The sequence below is a fragment of the Telmatherina bonti genome, assembly GCF_933228915.1.
Source record: "Telmatherina bonti genome assembly, chromosome: 14".
In the NCBI taxonomy this organism is placed as follows: Eukaryota; Metazoa; Chordata; class Actinopteri; order Atheriniformes; family Telmatherinidae; genus Telmatherina; species Telmatherina bonti.
The window spans coordinates 13,004,364-13,013,178 of record NC_136612.1 but is presented as its reverse complement, the minus strand read 5'-3'; positions in this window follow the sequence as shown (position 1 = coordinate 13,013,178).

The following is an 8,815-nucleotide window of genomic DNA, read 5'->3' as shown; positions in this document are numbered from 1 at the left end:
TCATACCAAAAGGACAATTTTAGGTTAAAATTTCTAATTTGAAGATATTTCATTGAGTGCCCTGTAAAGGGTTAAACCACAGTGCATACATCTAACTAGGTTATTTTAATATAAACAGTCAGTTTATATTACTGATATATGTTATTACAACCTTAGAAATAAGTATTTATTATTTTTAATGAAGGTTTAATGATTTTATTGTATAGTTTGTATATCTTTTTGGGCCCCTATCAAGTCGTTGGGCCCTGAGAAACTTCCTTACTTTTACCCCCCATATGGCGCCTCTGCCTGTGCGGAACTGTCACAGACTCTGTCATGAAAGGTGTGGATACAGTCAAGAAGAGTGGGATGGTTATTACTTGAGGGGATGTAGAAAAGATGGTTTGGAGGTAAAATAAGATCTGACCTTTATTATATTTACAACATGTAAAAAGTTGAACTTCTGTTCTGCTTTCAGAGTAGTCGATCAGGAGGATGACAATCCACCTCAACAGCAGATAAGATCTGTAGTGAGCTGAATTAACCATTGTTTAATTTGTTGTCACAGCCACTGAGCCCACTCCCTTTCAGTTTGAGTTGTTCCATATGAAGAAAAAACAAAGCAGCAGGCTGCAGCATTGTTTCATCCAGCAGAGGCCGCTCAGCATACTGTCTTCAGCAGCAAGTTTCTTCCAGCCAATGCTGCAGCTCTCACTCGTGTGTGTGTGTGTGTGTGTGTGTGTGTGTGTGTATGTTATTTAACTTCTGCTTCTCTGTCTGGTAAATCTGCAGATATACCGGTATTGTTTGAAAAAAGGATAAAGTCTTCAAAAGACTGATGAGTGATGCTGATAAATTAATCTTTAAAATCAGATTTATATTAATAATCTGTCTGTTGAATGCTGATGATGCTGTTTTACATCTCCCAGGGAATGATGTTTAAATCACTCTTGGAAAAGTAATTAATAAGCTCTCTGTACATCTGGGTAAGGCTGAGTCTATTCTGTTTGGATCTACAAGTAAACTTGTAAAATCTAATGCCTTTAAAGGTTAGGAGTGGATCTAGTGGTGAAGTCAAGTGGGACATATTTGGGGTTAAAACTGGATCACTTACGGGTGAATTTATTGCTTCCAAAGTAATAAAAATAAATATACCTGCAAATTAAAGTTATTATTTTATGGGACAAATCTCTGATTTTCCTGTATGTTGCTCCCCTAAAGACGAAGAAATTAGGTAAGATTATGAAGGCTCCCTGGTTTAATTCCCAGCTTCGAGCTCTAAAACAGGCGTCAAGGCGTTTGGAAAACAGATGGCGTTCATCAGGACTAGAGGAGTCTCACTTAACCTGGAAAGAAAGTTTAATCGTATACAAAAAAGCCTTACGTACGGCAAGAACAGCTTATTATTCATCATTGATAGAGGAAAACAAAAACAACCCTCGGTTTCTTTTCAGCACTGTAGCTAGGCTTACTAGGAGCCGGAGCGCTGTGGAGCTATGTATTCCTTTCTCACTTAGCTGTGATGATTTCATGTATTTTTTCAGGAATAAAATTGACACTATTAGAGATCAAATTCACAATACTCTTCCTTCTACCTATAATGTTGAGCCTGTTGTGGTCTCCGAAGCATCCTTAGAACCAGGATCTGACTTGTGTCTAAATAGTTTCTGTCCTGTCCAACCCTCTGAATTAACTAAAATAATAGCTTCATCTAAACCATCCACCTGTATCTTAGACCCTCTCCCAACGAGCCTCTTTAAGGACATTTTCCCTTTAATTAATACATCACTACTAAATCTTATCAATATGTCTTTAGTGACAGGATATGTACCACAATCATTTAAAACTGCTGTAATCAAGCCTTTACTTAAAAAGCAATCTCTGGATCCAGAGGTGATAGCAAATTATAGACCTATATCTAACCTCCCGTTTATGTCCAAAATTCTGGAGAAAATAGTTTCAGCTCAGCTACATGCCCACCTGAGCAGAAATAATTTATGTGAGGAGTTTCAGTCAGGATTTAGAGCTCATCATAGCACTGAGACGGCATTGGTGAAAGTTACTAATGACCTTCTTGTGGCCCCAGACAAAGGATTTCTGTCCGTACTTATCTTGCTTGATCTTAGTGCTGCATTTGATACAGTCGATCATAACATTCTGTTACAAAGACTAGAACAGGTGATTGGAATTACAGGTACAGCGTTAAGCTGGTTTAAATCATATTTATCTGATAGACTTCAGTTCGTTCATGTAAATGACAAGTCCTCCTCCCAAACTACAGTAAGTCATGGAGTTCCTCAAGGTTCTGTACTTGGACCAATACTCTTCACGCTATATATGCTCCCTTTAGGCAAAATTATTAGACAGCATGGAATAAACTTTCATTGTTATGCAGATGATACTCAACTATACTTATCCTTTAAACCAGATGAAACAAATCAGCCCAATAGGCTACAAAATTGTCTCATAGACATAAAGACTTGGATGTCTAGAAATTTTCTCCTCTTAAACTCAGATAAGACTGAAGTAATTCTCGTTGGATCTGAAAAACTCAGAGCTAAATTTTCCGGTTTTGTAATGAACCTGGATGGCATTACTTTAGCTTCCAGTGCTACAGTGAGAAACCTTGGAGTAATATTTGACCCTGACCTGTCCTTTGGCCCACATATTAAGCAGGTTACTAAAACAGCCTTCTTTCATTTACATAATATAGCCAAAATTAGGGACATTCTGTCTCGGAGTGATGCAGAAAAACTGGTTCACGCTTTTGTTACTTCGAGACTAGATTACTGTAACTCTCTATTACTGGGCTGTCCTAAATATGCCCTGAAAAGCCTTCAGCTGATCCAGAATTCTTCAGCCAGAGTCCTGACCAGAACCAGCATGAGAGATCATATTTCTCCAGTTTTAACCTCTCTTCATTGGCTGCCTGTTGAATCTAGAATAGAATTTAAAATCCTTCTCCTTACATATAAAGCCCTCCACAACCAGGCACCACTATATATCAAAGACCTCATTGTTCCTTATATACCAAGCAGATTACTTCGTTCGCAGACTGCAGGCTTACTTGTGGTTCCTAGAGTCTCAAAGAGCCGAGCAGGAGGCAGAGCCTTTGGTTATCAGGCCCCTCTCTTATGGAATAAGCTCCCAGTTAGTGTTAGGGAAGCAGACACCCTCCCCACCTTTAAGACTAGGCTGAAGACTTATCTTTTTGATAAGTCCTATAGCTAGGGATGGTTAGCATCCCTTAGTTATGCTGCTATAGGTTTAGACTGCTGAGGGACATTTCCTGATACACTGAGCTTCTTTCTTTTTCTCTTTATCTCTTTCTTTTACCCCCCCCCCCCCCCCCCCCCCCCCATAACAGTGTTGCATCATTAACATGTATGTCTCCTGTCTCAGCAGGTCTCCCTGGCCAGGAGTAGCAGTTCCTGTTGTCTGTTGTCTTTCTGTCCTCTTCCCCCCACACAGCAGAGGCAGATGGCTGCCTGTCCTGAGCCGGGTTCTGCCGGAGGTTTCCTTCCTGTTAAAAGGGAGTTTTTTCCTTCCCACTGTTGCCAGTGTGCTTGCTCAGGATGGGAGATTGAGTTGGACTCAACTCAATCTGTTGGTTTCCTTATATAGGCTGTTATGAATTGGCCTTCATTATGTTTTCCCCTCTGTCTGTAAAGCGTCTTGAGATGGCATTGCCGTGATTTGACGCTATATGAATAAAGTTGAATTGAATTGAAATTGTATATGTTCATCCTGGTTCTCTGGGATTAGTGTGAAAAAAAAACAAACTACAACTACAGCAAAACAACGTTGTTCTGTATCTTTAAAGTGCTCCTCCCTGAACTTATACTAGTGGGGAAGAGTTCAGCAGAACTGGTCCGCTGCCAGTCCATCGCAGAGCAGAGCAACTCCAGTTAAACTGATTTGTAATGATATTAAGTGACTTGTGATTTTATATTCTGGGTTTTTAGCTTTGGTCTCTGTTGTTGTTTTTTTTTTTTTTTTTTTTTGCTTTAACACCAACAACTATGCTGGAAACAAGTTTTATACTTTAGCATTTCATATACCTGTGTGTAACTATGCGTGCACAAACAAAAGATTCATGTTATTGTTCCTTTATGTGTTATTTCCTTTGTTTTTTAGGCCACTAAGAGTCTTGAGTAGTGAAGCAAACTGTCAATGCACCACAATGAGTTCGCCTGTGCACAGCTGGTATATGTGTGTGTTGGAGTGTGTGGATCCCACACTGACAGCATGAGGCTGCTAGAAAAGATAAGTGATGTGAAAGTCACAGCAGTGGAGGAAAACGGTATGTGTGAGTTACAACAGTATTCCCCACAGAGAAAAATCTCAAGATTTTTCTTGTGTAACTGCTGAGGATATAAAAAAAAAAATTCCAGTCAAGCTGCAATCAAGCACAAGTTTCTGGGCTTTTGTTTATTTTTGATTCGTCTTTAATTAATGCTAACCTTAATACCAGCAGCCAGACAGGTTATAAACTGGTTATGCCTGTTTTTTGTTTTACTTTTTTTTAAAAAGAAAAAAAACAAACTTTATCAATGTGATCTACGATGTTAGTTCTCATCAAAGCTTTCACTTTTTCAAAGCATTTTTCTGGACACACACACACACACACACACAGATGGCAGCAAATGTAATGTTGTAGCAGTTTGCTTTTGATTGAAGATTACAGCTATTTGATAGGATGTGTGAGTTTGCAGCAAGCTGGGGATGTTTCTCATAACACGGACCTGCGAGTCCTGTCACACAACACGACCCCACCCAAACCATCTCTGGCTATGGGCAAGGATGTGTTAACACAGTGGTATGTGCACGTATATTGCAAATTAAATGTGTGAAGCCGCAAGCCTATTCGCAGCAGAACGTTCGAACCGAGGGTGTTGGTAGAACACCGTCCACCTTGTGATGTTCCTCTTGCCACACCACAGCCCTGATGTCTAATTTTAAAGCTGTGTTTCCCTGAAAGAGACACAAAAACCTCAGTTTCTGTCTCCTTCAGATCGTTTACAGAGTATCTTCGCCAAAATTCAAACAGGAAGAACGACTATGTTTCCATCATTTTTGGGAAAATTTATAAAGACAGTAGATATCATGAAGCTCTGTGATGTATTCATCCGTTCCCATTCTCATTTCATTAGTAGTGTTATTTGGCTCCCTTAAGATACAAAAATACATTTAGCTCAAATGAATAGATTAACATTTTTAACCCTTTCATGCATAGTAGTCACCATAGTAGACACTTATTTACTAGTTTTTTATTTGCATATTCATGAATGAGGATGGCATATTTGTAAATGAACAACCTCAGTAGATGTTGGTGAGTCATCCAAAATATTTCTACTTACTGAAGAATAAAATAAATATATGATATAACTGAACACAAATGCACACATTGCAATTAGCAAGTTTGCCTTTGTGATCATCAGGAAAAGAAAATGATACAGCTATATTTTATAGAGTATTTACAAGATATAATTATGATTATGTATTATTTTATAAATGAAAATAAATCAAATACATTTAAAATATCACTAAAGACTAAAAAGTATAATTGCATTTGTTTGTGGAGGTAAATTCTGTATTTTAAAAAATGTAAAATTGTTTTTAGTAATGCACGCATTAAAGGGTTAACACACACACATACGGGCTATATAGGAGGAAATCGGCCATGTTAAGCATGAAGCAAGATGATCATAATGAAATATTTGCAGCGTGTAAACATAATAAAATCTGATATTTACAGTATCTGAAACAGGAAGCACACATGTCCAAATCTGGGCTCCTTCTGGGATAAATACAGCGTTGGGAAATATTATGTAGGCATAGTAAAAGACATAGTAAAAAACTGTATGAATGAATGAATGAATGAATGAATGAATGAAAGTTTATTTTGTGACATGGTATTGTAATAAATACAACTTAACTAATGTAACTGAAAGGGTGTAGGTGGAAGCAGAAGCTTATTTCATATCTACTCCTTCTACGTTACAAAACTTAAATACGGACATTTTTTCCAGTTTAACAAAACAAAAATAACCAACAATCCCAAAAATAATGATAATACATAACTGAATTTCAATTAGTTTTTATCACAAAATTTATCACTAAAGTGCTGCATAATTTTATGTTATCAGCTGTTCCAAATGTTTGCATCTTTCTCTGAAACACAGTGATGTTTTACTGTTTTTCGTTTTTCACATAACAAAACTCCTCTTGAGTTGTCACTGGACTCCCTCCATTTAAACCGGTTCTGGACATGTTGGGGTAACAGTGTCATGAGTGCTGCTCTGCAGAAACCTCCTTTTCCTCCGCATGTGCTTCCTGACTGTACACCATCTTCACCTGCTCTCCACCTGACTTAAACCATTTCCTGTTTCTGCTTCGCTTCCGGCCTTTTGGGTTTTTAATCTTTTCCACATTTGGATTGTGGATCCTTCACCTTATATCTGGAGTCCTTTGCAGGATTAAGGATGCTTCAGGAACCTCCTGCCACTCTGTCAAACTGTTCCCTGGTTTCTCTGAACTCCATGATTTCAACAAACCATACCTTGTTCTGACCTGTGTGTTGCTGAATTTCTGGTCTTTAAGGATACCAGGTTACAAAAGGTTGCTTTTTTGCTTTATACATGGTTTATACTGTCATAAAATCAACTAGATCTTTACATTTCAAAGATACGTAGAGGGTTAGTAGGCTAAGGTTTGTTGCTCATCATTTCTATGTCTTTCTTTTGTAATAAAAATAATGTGTTAGTTCTTGTTGTGTATGTATTTCCCCAGACCTCAACGCAATAAGTCACAAGGCTATTACTGAATATTCATTATATTCATATACAATATGAATATAATATAAATTATATTTATATACAAAGTGTTTTGTGGGGTTTGAAAGGTAAACTTCTAAGTTTTATACAAAATTGCAATGGATTTTTTCAGTTTGGATTTAACTGTTAAATTCAAACTGCAGTGCATATATATATATATATATATATATATATATATATATATATATATACATATATATATATATATATATATATATATATATATATATATATATATATATATATATACATATATATATATATATATATATATATATATATATATATATATATATATATATATATATATATATACATATATATATATATATATATATATATATATACATATATATATATATATATACATATATATATATATATATATATATATATATATATATATATATATATATATACATATATATATATATATATATATATATATATATATATATATATATATATATATATATATATATATATATATATATATATATATATATATATATAAAGATAATGAATAGTGTAAGTAATTAACTAACTCTACACATTTAACCCTTAAAGAAAAGGACTTTAGAGTATTTAATTAAATCAGAAGTTCAGTTAATCTTAGTGAAATAATTTAGAAGAGGCCTTGTTGCTTCTAGAAACAGAAAAAACACTGCAATTCACTGTAAGATGAGGTCAGTTCATCAATACTGATAGCTACGTCAAACCTGATGACCTGACAGATGAGTGACTTGGGCACTTTTAGCACCGAGCTTTTCATAGAGAAACAACAAGAATATATCAAGAATATATTATCCCTGATATACTTTTCCCCTCAGCACACTGTTCGGTAGTAACAGTAAAGTAGCGGTAAAGTAGGTAAAGTAGCGGCTTTACCTAAGAAGTATGTCCAGAGTCAGACGGTGACAGACGGTGACAGACGGAGTCAGACGGAGACAGACGGAGTCAGACGGAGTCAGACGGGACGCTCCCTTCCCTTATTCAGTCATCTTGCATGACTACACAAGCAAATATCACCGCATAACCATCTCACCTTATTGGATAATCATCTGCTGACTCCCTCCCTCTGTTTCTAGACCCCCATTCTTGTGGCTTTGCTGCAGGACTGTGGGTCATGTGACCTATGGAATGAAGATCTAAATTATTATTTAGTTTAACTTTTTACTGTGGGGCATAGTGACAGACAAAAAAAAAAAACAAGTAGGCACAAAAGTGTACTTTGGCTATTAAGGAGCAAAGGGTCAGGTGCTCCAGCACCTTCTACCCCCCCCCCTCTGCATGTACCTGCAGCACTTCCTTTCCAGTTCATGTCTTTGTTCTTTATTTTCGTTTCTAATAGTTGACGTGTCCATTGACCTCTCCTGCCTTGTCCTTCCAACCGGATAAGGCAGATGGTCGCCTTTCCAGAACAGGGTGGTTTTTCCTGTTAAAATGGTCTCTTTCTGTCTGTCTGTCTGTCTGTCTGTCTGTCTGTCTGTCTATCTATCTATCTATCTATCTACCTGCAAAAAGCAGATGTAGGCCTATATGTTTTTAAAAAAGGTTGCAGCCCATATCATCACTGTTCCACCTCCGTGTTTTTGAACCCAAGTGCCAAGTCTGTACTGGGCTATCAGTGTTATATATAAACTGCATTTTTAAGGAATCTGCATCCTTTGTAAAAAAAAAAAAAAAAAAAAAAAATTGTTGCAAATATAATTGATCTAAGTGCGAGACTTTCCGTACAGGTCCTGGTTAAAAAGTTACCAGGAAAGTTTCTGATGCAAGATTAATTTCACAAACTGCATTTCAAGGAATTTTGACCCTTAAAAAAATAAATCAGTTCAGTTTTGGAAAGTTTATGTAAACTATTGTTAAGAGTTTGGATCTTTGATGCCAGGCGGCTGTCACATCCAGGGATGCTCCAGGTCTGCAGTACTTTCTCATCCCACAGCTTCTTAATGGACCACCATTTCAGTAGGAAACATATCGCAAAGGTGTGAAGCCCA